Below are 8,031 nucleotides of genomic sequence, written 5' to 3'. Positions count from 1 at the left end.
TTTTGAGCCCTCTCCTGACTGCTCCCAGAGACACCATGGAAAAGATCTGGATGCTGCTGTTCCTGCCAGCCATCGCAGGGTGGATTGTGCCACAACCCCATGAAAACATCTGTGTGAGCCTCACAAAAACCCTTAATCAAAATAATTTGTGTATGGCCACAGGTGAGTTTGGCAACCCCTTGTCATCATGCCTAGTGGGGACTCCACTGACAGAAAGTCACTATCCCTATGCCGGTAAGGAACCTAATCCCATGGATGCCTGGGATGAGTGGACGAGGATGTTATCGCATGCACAAGAGGAGGCCCAAGAATTTGATCTGTTGAGGTCCTCCAGGCCCAAATCCTGTATTCAGTTCTACTACAGGTGACCTCATCAGCCTGTCCCAGTCTACGACTACATTCGTTCCCTTCACAGGAACAATGTGGACCCAATTATACCAGTGAGACACTGTCCCCCTCCCCATTTCACCCCAGGGTACTTCCCCAGGGAGTGTTTCTTATCTGTGGAGATAGGGCTTTGGCAGGAATCCCCTCTCGGCTCCAAGGGGGTCTCTGAAGCCTTGGTCAACTTACTACCCTCACTCCAAATATCACCTTGCTTCAAGATTGGAAAAAGAAAGTTCAATTGGCCTGCCAAAAAAGATTGCATGAAGAATTCAAAGAAAATTGTGACAGCCAAATTTACAATTGGAATAAAGGAAAGAGGGTCACGATCGCCATATTTTTACCATGGGTAGCCACAGCAAAGGCCCTCAGTGAGATTTCTCACCTGGGGTGATGGCTCAGTAAGCAGGCCAATGCTTACTCTGCAACCATCAGTGCCCTCCTGGAAGATGAAGAGACCAGCAGGCACTCAACCCTACAAAATCAGGCTGCCATTCACTTCTTACTGCTTGTCCATGGCCATGGATGTGAGGAATTTGAAGGGATGTGTTGTTTCAATCTAACACATTTAGAAGCCAATCCATCCACCACAGCATCCAACATGTCCATGAACAAGTTAAAGATATCAAGGTGGAAGCTGGAAGCCAGTCGGAAAAGGACAGTGGAGCAGACTGGTTCTGGGAACTGTTAAAGAAGATAGGTATTGGGACACTGCCAGTTTATTCACCACCCTTCACAGAAGTAATCGTGAACACCGTTTATTTCTATCTTTAGCACACCTTTTATAGGGTTCTACAGGGTCTGTGGGCAGAGCAAGTTACTATTGGCTAACACACACAGGTTTACATTTTTTCTCCTACACACAAGGATATTGTTTTGCTTTACTTTCTCTTCTGCAGGAAGGTTTCAAGGACTTTAGCCTTTAATATCACGACTTATTTCAAAGACTGGTTTTTGGCCTTTACTAATATATAAAATATAGCAACAATTCCCCCTTTCTCTTTTTGCACAAACCAGGCTTTGGATGTGACTCATTCTATACTCTTATGAAGACAAAATAACATACAACTTAGACTGTCATCCCGATTAACATTATAAGTAAAGTCTGTCCCCCTTCTAGCACAAGAGACCTCAACCATCCAGTGATGCCCCAGCTGGTGAACCAACTTCCAATAGGGTCACTATCTTCTTTCAGGGCTTGTAACCCATCCTGTAGCTGTTGTAGTTGCTCATGGATGGAAGCTGAATGATCAGTAAGATTCAGACAGCACATGCCTTCAAACTCCTCACAACCACGTCCCTGTGCCAAGAGCAAAAAGTCAATTGCAGCTCGATTTTGCAATACTGCATGATGTACACTACTCACATCAGCTGAAAGTTCACTTAACATTGTGGATGTTAAGTTCAATCCTTCCTTAGTCTAGCAAGCGAGCCTTTTTAGAGTTGCTAAGCTTTAATTCATTCAGGCTTCACTTTGACTGTTTGATGTTTTTCATTTTATCAGCTACATTCAGCAATTGGTGTAAGCTTGGATGGAACAAAGTAAATTTCCTAAGATAACAGGGTCCTCTATGTAGATTAGCAGGAATCTAATTCCATGCTCTATCTCCACAGATTAGGAATATGGAACTAGGTAATCGCTTTGGTAATTGTCCTGTGAGATTGCACCGTGAGTAAAGGCTTTACTTTCAATGGTAGTAACGAGATCAGCTATAGGGTTAACTGCAGCTCAGTGCCGCATTACTTTGTTAGAATGACTTTTTGTTGGGGGTTCAAACATTATCCATCCACCTGAGGTATTGGTGGAACTTAACAAATCTAATTCTTCTGAGAGCTGCATGGTAACATTGAGAATTTTGGTAACTTTTGCTTGCCAACAGGCTTCAAGTTGTCTTAATGTGAAGCCAACAGTGCGATTGCTCTCTTGCAACATTGCCAATTGATTCAGTCGAGTCTCATTACTAACTAAACCTTTAAATGCTTGAGGATCCCATTCAGGGACTCTCATGAGACAGGTGTGAAAAGGATCTCCAGGTGTGGCTAGGCTTAGACACATTGATCTTTGGCCAGTTCAATGTGCCAGAGTGACCCATATGTTCTGTCACTTTTGGATGTTAGTTGGCAGACAGTTGGTCGGGAATATACACAACACAATTACCATAAGCAGTTTACCATGCAAATGACACCATACTTGCAAACTCACAGCTAAAGCTTTAACATTAAATGAACTTTCAAAGATGCTTACACTACCTCTTGAAGGGGGAATACTTATACTAACATATGTTATACTAACATAACAATTACTACACAAGCTAAACACTTAAACTATTATCTAACTACTTTTAACACACATGCTCTGGTATATATGTAGTCTAAGCGTGAAAGCAATTTGCTGAAAGGGTAAACACACAACTACAATTTTCTTTATATACAGTTAGATGGAGGCTCTACACTTTTCCTAGATCTTCTACAGAATTTCTCTAACACGATTCAGTCCTGGAATGTTCACTGCTCCCGTGATGTCAGCTGGCAGCTGATCGGTGACTGACTGAGGGCTTTGATGTTCAAGTTGTTCTTCACATCCTTCTGAATCTTAAAACAAAGGATAACTGAAAAATTGGTAGAGACACAACATCATAATAACAACATAAAATTTCTGTTGGCAACTGTCTGTGTAGTGTTCAGATACAACAGTGTCCTGACAGTTCCACTTCTGATCCATGTCTGGAGTACCAAGGCTGTGTGGTGACTTCTCTGTTCACTGGATCTCATGTGTTCAGAGGCAGACAGTCTGGTCAGATGAACAGGTGACCTTTCTGAACCTGCCAACAAAACACAAACTCTTCTCCCCTTGAAGTTAGTGAATTACACTAATCAAATGTTTTTAGGGCATCCATTTCCCCCGTTTTCTTAAAAAAAAATAAAATGAGATGTACTTCTGTTATAGAGATCAACATCAACACAAAACTATATACACAATGAATAAGAACCTATAACAGTTAAAAATCAATCAAATCATAAACATTATTAATACATTATGTAATATAAAACTACTATTAATTACTAAAACACTGCACCAGTATCCCATAGTTAGCAAACAAACAGAAACAACAAAAAATCAGTGAAGGATTGGATAATCACCTCCAGAAATAATTCTCCAAGCCCACTTCAAAATTGATCCAGCTGTCATATTAATAGGGTCAAATTGCTGAGTCAAAAAGTGACCCAAATACTGATTTGGTGCAGAAAACATCTGGATCTGTTGGCAAACATTCTGTCCAGGTAAAGTCAAGGCTTGGCCAGGGCCTAGGCTTTAAACTGGAAAGATGCGTCTTAACTCATTTCTAAAACAAGGTTCTCAATAGTAGCAGCTATGAGATGCTTACAGCACAGCAAACTGTTAAAATGCATTTGTACAAAGCAAATGATCAGAAGCCTTAGGTACCAGACCAATTAAACCATGCAGCAGTTGGTTTAATCTGAAGCCTCTCCCATGGCAGCTGACTCTCAGCAATGATACATCTTCTTAAAATTCTGGAAACACTGAAAAATAAGAAAGCTATAACAAACAAAAACTGCAGAGATTGCAACAACCAATAGAACTCCCAATGAAGTCAAGGGTGTCACAGACTGCATTCACTTCCATCCACAAGCAGGTGTTATCAGTGTTCTACCACAGCTGTTTCAGTTGTGGCTGTCTTCATTTCTCTAGGAAAATAACTATACTTTGCAGTTTAAACAAGTGTCTCTAATAAAACATTAAACAATTTAAAATAAACAATATTTAAACCTAACAATAATTATTTGTGACAAAAGGAAATAACAAAACTTAACCTTAAAAGAATATCTAAGTTATAAAACTTAACTTAAAAACATTAAAGCTTAAACATAATAAAACTTGACTATACTTAATTCTATTAACACTTAATCTATATTAAATAAAAACATAACTTAATCTTACTCTGTTCCTACAAAAAGGCAACTAAAAGTTTGATATATACGTTTTAAGCACAATATAACAATAGCATGGATTCACTATAAAGATTGTAAAGATGTAACAAATACATCACAATTCTATGTCATCTAGCTTTGAGAATAACCCACAATAACTGCAAATGTTACTAAAAATACTCATTCATAACAGGAATTTTCCTAGTATATGCTTAAATTGGTTAGGATTTTAAAGTGTAGTTTTTCTAGAGAAAAAACACAACAACACAGGATTTGGCAAATTGCCATCCAGCTTTTGTGGCACTTTTCAGAAGCATGAAGTCCAATTTTTAAACTAAAATCCAAAATCCAAATTGGTATATATGCAGTTATATGTGTTTTTTATAACAAAAGGACTCATATTGAAATTACCTTATTAAAATTGTGGGAAAAAAAAGCAAATAGATAATATATGCTCTAACTTAACTTTGTCTTGCACAGTAAAGTTCTCTTAACTAATTATTTTTAAACCACATATCTCTTCTGTAGATAACCTTAATTGGAAGGTTTTCCTAGAAGCTGTAAATCACACCATATTTTAACCTTAGGTTCTAAAACCAATTATTGAATTACTGCAAGGGAACTTCTGTTAAAGATTTTTTCTCTTTTTTTTTTTTTCTTTTTCTTTCGAAGAATCACAATAATTTCTCAAGTGAAACTCTAAAAACTGCAACTGCATAAACTCATACTTACTTAAAACACAAAATTCACTCTAAAAGGGTATATGAAAACCCAATAAATCATGACTTTTTAACAAACTTTGTACTATCCCGGTGCTTTTTCTTAGAGAGGGAGCGGGGGGGGGTGGACTGCCCACTCTGCTGCTGCTCTCTGCTGCTGTTATCTCTCTTCAAATTCTCCAGATGCTCTCACAGAGAGGAAAGACTGAGAGAAAGAAAAAGAAAACCTCACAAAGTTAACACATACAGGTTTTTTTCTCAATTTCTCTCTCAGTATTTGCAGATAGAACTAAAACGGGCACGATTTTACAAAAGCAGGTGATGTTACACGAAAAGTCTCTCACGGCCAGGTACTAACAATGGTGACCATTGCAGCTCATCAGCGTGGCCTTGGAACTTTTCTTGCACTGCTTCTACCCCGAGGGTGCCTTTGTTCTCTGCACCCACCTCAGTGCTCCCCCATGTCCCCCTGGTTCGGGTGGAAACCAGTCTAAATTTGGCTTCTTTTCTTCCAGGGTAGTAAAGATGGAACTTAAATAAGATTGTAGTGTTAAAAGTGACTCCAAAAATGAAGTAAATAGTTCTGGATGTATCACATCCTGCCATAACTGAACAGATTCTGTTCGTTGTTTCAGCATTCACTGTGGAACTTCTTTCTCATTATTTTCTTGTCTTTCTCTCTCTCCCTCCCTTTCTCCAAGGGCAGCATAGATAGGAGTGCTTGCCCAGCAGTGGGAGGTAAAGGCATCTGCTGCTGTGATGCAGGTAGAATTACGGGGCTCACAGCCTCAGCATATCTTGCTTTTCTGTTTTTTAAGGTATTAATTACAATCTGCCAAGTTCGACCGAGAGACAGAGTGCCTTTGCTCTTTTCCATGATTGCCGTTTCCCATATCAGAGCCCTTAAATCCGTCTGTTCATTCACTTCGAAGGGCAGTGGTGGCACTACTAAATGCCCATGACAATTAGCCCATATAATGAGCATATCCAGGTCTTTTTCTCGGGCTGCTTCGCCTCATTTAACGTTAATACTAAGAAGCAGTTTTTTCGCCGCCGCAAATTCCGCTTCCATGCTAGCGGCAAACCGCGAGAGGGAAGGTTGCGACCCTTCTACTACGCTCTCGCCTCTCGGTCTCCCCCAGCAACCTGAATTTCCACGTCCAACTGCTCCGCGTCTCACCTCACTCAGGCTGCCTATCCGGTGCCAATCCAAGGCAGCGTCTATATGCACTCAGATCCACTCCACCAACCTCGGTCCAAGGCTCCGTCCCACCATGCGTGGACCCACCGAAGCCCCCCTGCCCGCAGGGTGTCCCTGTTCGGGCGCTGAATATTGAGAGACCGCCAGTTTATTCACCACCCTTCACAGAAGTAAATGTGAATGCTGTTTATTTCTATCTTTAGCATGCCTTTTATAGGGTTCTACAGGGTCCGTGGGCAGAGCAAGTTACTATTGGCTAACACACACAGTTTACATTTTTTCTCCTACACACAAGGATATTGTTTTGCTTTACTCTCTCTTCTGCAGGAAGGTTTCAAGGACTTTAGCCTTTAATATCACGACTGTCCTAGTTTAGGGCAAATCAGGAAGGAAAACTCTAAATGGGGATCTCCACAGGGAAATGCCCCTCCCCACCAACAGGTCTGGGAAAAGGAAAAAAAAATCCGTGGAGAAGTGGAAAAAGCTGTTTATTTAACAGAAATTGAGTAATATTAAATAATAAAACCTCTTGCTGTTCGATGGGATGGTAAGTCTAGGAAGAAAAGTCTTTTTTCATGTGGTGTAGCTCGGCTCGCTCAGGTTCTTATCAGTCCCTCTGGCGCTGGAAAAGTGCCGAGGCCCAGGCCCCTGTGGGCCACAGGCGTGAGCTCCCGGGGTTTGGCTGGGTGTTCAGTCCAGAGCAGGCTTGCACAGATCCAAGAAAATTGGAAAAAAACAAAGGTTCAGGGAACTCCTCTGCCTCAGCTAGCTAAAACTAACTAAAAGCCAGAGAGAAGCTCTGTCCCGCTGTCTGTCCGTGCTGCAGACACCACAGTCCAGGAGCGGGGTGTGTGGGAGTGATGTTTTCCTTAACACACTGCGCGCTTCTTCTTCCCCCTCTCTTGCTCTCAAAGCCAGTCTTAAAGGTGCAGAACTTAATACATAACATAAACCAGACGATTGGGGGTACCAGTATCATAAAGTCACCCCAGGACATTCCACCCCTTATCCCCATATCGTCAACTTATTATCAAAATTAATATATATATATATTTTAACTTTACAACACATACATTATATATAGACAAGGGCATTTATTCATAATCTTTACTTAACTATCAGATCTCTCTGAAGTACACATTGTGTTGTTTTATTTTTCCGCATTATCTACTATGTGCAACTCGGTCTTTGAGCAAAAACAACTTTACGAATGGGTTTGTCTGTACTTGAAGTAGAATTGATCTAAACTGTTTTTCTTAACAAACTTCTGAGATGTACTGCTGGGACCTTGTCTCTGTCTACTTTATGCAGGGGCTTGGATTGGGCTGGGCCTGCTCCATTGGTGGAACCTCGGGTGTTAACTATCTAGGTGGCCTTTGCTAGATGCTGCTCTTAATTTTTGAAAGATCTCTCACTCAACGCTTTCAAGGTAGTCTTTAACAGTCCATTGTACCTCTCCACTTTTCCAGCAGCGGGTGCATGGTAAGGGATATGGTACACCCACTCAATGCCATGTTCTCTAGCTTAGCTGTTTATATGGTTATTCTTGAAATGAGTCTCATTGTCTGACTCAATCCTTTCAGGGGTACCATGCCTCCAGAGGACCTGCTTTTCAAGTCCCAGGATGGTGTTACAGGCTGTAGCATGAGGCACAGGGTAGGTTTCCAACTATCCCGTGGTGGCTTCTACCATTGTGAGCATGTTGCGCTTGCCTTGGCGGGTTTGGGGCAGTGTGATGTAATCAATCTGCCAGGCTTCCCCATATCTATATTTGGA

General features: G+C 41.1%; 1 pseudogene across 1 annotated transcript; it reads left to right on the top strand.

Moving 5' to 3' along the window:
* LOC147651135 (uncharacterized) lies at positions 1 to 5,132 on the top strand (annotated as a pseudogene). Its single transcript, XR_015275077.1, has one exon. The product of XR_015275077.1 is annotated as an uncharacterized LOC147651135 (transcript).
* The last annotated feature ends 2,899 nt before the right edge of the window (positions 5,133 to 8,031 follow it).

The sequence above is a fragment of the Cyanistes caeruleus genome, chromosome 11 (genome assembly GCF_971803275.1).
Source record: "Cyanistes caeruleus chromosome 11, bCyaCae1.hap1.1, whole genome shotgun sequence".
Taxonomy (NCBI): domain Eukaryota; kingdom Metazoa; phylum Chordata; class Aves; order Passeriformes; family Paridae; genus Cyanistes; species Cyanistes caeruleus.
The sequence above is the reverse complement of the archived record's forward strand: the minus strand, read 5'-3'. Positions and strand labels throughout refer to the sequence as shown.